Consider the following 891-nt stretch of genomic DNA (forward strand, 5'->3'; position numbering starts at 1 on the left):
AGAGCATGCGCTGTTACGCAAAAACCGCGATAGAGTGAAGCCGCGGAAGTCAAAGCGTGAAGTGGCGAGGGTTCACTGTACTTTAAAACTTGGTGACTGTTGGTCCTGCATCAGGTTGTGAAGGCAATATGAATTATTGTTACTATTTATAGGTGCCATTGAGCCAATTCTAACGCATAGCAACTCTATGTAGCACAGAGCAAAACCCTGCCCATGTGTGCCATCCTCAGGATTGCCATGTTTCAGGCCACTGTTACAGCCACTGTATCAGCCCACCTCCTTGAGGATCTTCCTCTTTTTTACTGACCTTCTGCTTTTCCAAACATGATGTCCTTTTCCAGGGACTGATCTTTCCTGGCAACGTGTCCAAAGTACATGAGACCAAGTCTTACCATCCACACTTTAAAAGCGCATTCTGACTGAACTTTTCCTGAGACAGATTTGTTTAATTTTCTGGCAGTCCAAGGACTTTTGATATTTTGTGTCAACAGCATAATTTAAATGCATCCCCTCTTCTGCGTTTTTTTGGTATTTATTGTTAAATTTTCACATGCATATAAAGCAGTGGTTCTCCACCTGTGGGATGTGATCCCTTTGGGGGCGTCGAACGATCCTTTCACAGGGTTCCCCTAAGACCGTCGGAAAACACATATTTCCGATGGTCTTAGGAACCGAGACAACGCTCCTCTATCCGTCTCCAGGCAGGCTCACCCACATTCAGCTACACCTACATAGAGTACCCGGAGTGAAGACTGTTATCCACGCTGCCCCATGCTTCCACACAAAATTTCACTTATTTGTAATTAGAAATGAATATTTTACAATATATCATTTCATATTGTTTTGGTGATTAATCACTATGTTTCATTATGTTCAATTTGTAACAATGAA

Source organism: Echinops telfairi, unplaced genomic scaffold, assembly GCF_000313985.2.
Source record: "Echinops telfairi isolate 266 unplaced genomic scaffold, ASM31398v2 ScPeMD7_5868;HRSCAF=6743_0, whole genome shotgun sequence".
NCBI classification, from domain to species: domain Eukaryota; kingdom Metazoa; phylum Chordata; class Mammalia; order Afrosoricida; family Tenrecidae; genus Echinops; species Echinops telfairi.